Source organism: Austrofundulus limnaeus, unplaced genomic scaffold (assembly GCF_001266775.1).
Source record: "Austrofundulus limnaeus strain Quisiro unplaced genomic scaffold, Austrofundulus_limnaeus-1.0 Scaffold323, whole genome shotgun sequence".
Taxonomy (NCBI): domain Eukaryota; kingdom Metazoa; phylum Chordata; class Actinopteri; order Cyprinodontiformes; family Rivulidae; genus Austrofundulus; species Austrofundulus limnaeus.
The window spans coordinates 498185-499542 of record NW_013952725.1 but is presented as its reverse complement, the minus strand read 5'-3'; positions in this window follow the sequence as shown (position 1 = coordinate 499542).

The window sequence follows — 1358 nt, the reverse complement described above, 5'->3', positions numbered from 1 at the left end:
GTGGGAGGAGCCTCCCTGAGACTCAGCCGACAATCACCTAAACTTTACCAGGAAGCTGCACAGAAGGACGAAACACTAGAAAATCATAAACCAAATAAACAAAACAAACCATAAAAGTAAAAAAACACAACCCCAAACATCCAGAAGTGTCTAATTGTTTTAAAATTATGTTATGAGATGGGCCACAGAAATGGACCAGGGGCAACCCTGATACCGCCCAGGAGGGGGAGCTAAATACAACCCAGCTACCCAGGGCRTCAAAACAATCCCTGAGAAAAACCAGGAAATTTCAAACATTGCACAGACATAATTGCATTGCAGGTAAAACAGTGAAACATTTAAAAATGCATAATAATAAGCCAGTCAGAAGAGCACACAGTTAGTCCAGTATTTCAGATAGGAGCAGTTTATACTGAATATTTTCATGGTGGCGGAAAAAAAATGCAGTGTGGTGAAAAGCACTCTCACCCAGCTAATTTAGCCTGGGTGTAAAAAACAGTCCTGTTCTCTTTATTTCATTAAGGCAGAGGGTGTGTGATCAGAAACCTCACCAAAACAAAAGGGCCAGAGGTGTAGCGTTTTAGAAACCTCGCCCAGAGAGAGCAGCCGCAACACGGCCTGCTCAAAGGTGGAACGTGATGATGTGGGAGGGATGGGCCCCCCCAAAAAAGGACCCCCCAGGAAACACCTGTTGGAAAGGTTAGCATGAGGCGGCACACAGCTGGTTCCAGGTGGAAATGGAGAACCCCCCGGTGAGAACAGCATTCGCCCTGTGGAAAAACTCACACAAACACCCAGAGAGAAAAACAAAATTTAGAAAAAATTCAAAAACACTTATTTCAGACAGACAGTTTTGTGTGTCAAAATGATGATGAATAAATTATACAATCGTATTTTAAAATAATATTTCTCAAAAACACATCAGTCCTCCATCTCATTCTCATATATAAACAAAAATGCCCTTGTTCTTTGAACAAAGGCCAGGGGGACGCCAGGTGTCATATTCTTTAAGCACACAGATTGCAATAGTCTCTGCTGCTTTATAGCAAAAGTTTATTCACCATTCATTTTAGCAATGTAATACATTCGACTGGCTCCCAGGAACTGTCTGTGAAACAGGTTTTTAGTTTTTCCTATTATGTATTTATGCAAATAACTTTATCAGCTCTGCTGCACGTCTATGTAAGACCAACCTCTTTCAACCATCTGTAGGTGTTGAAGAGCTCAGTCTCTCACTGGTCCAGATTGCTGGCTCCAGACCAGTCAAAGAGTTCCACCTGTTCACCACCTATAAGACACACACACACTCACACAGCCACATTAGGTACAGAAAACAATGGCACACCCAAACTGCAAAA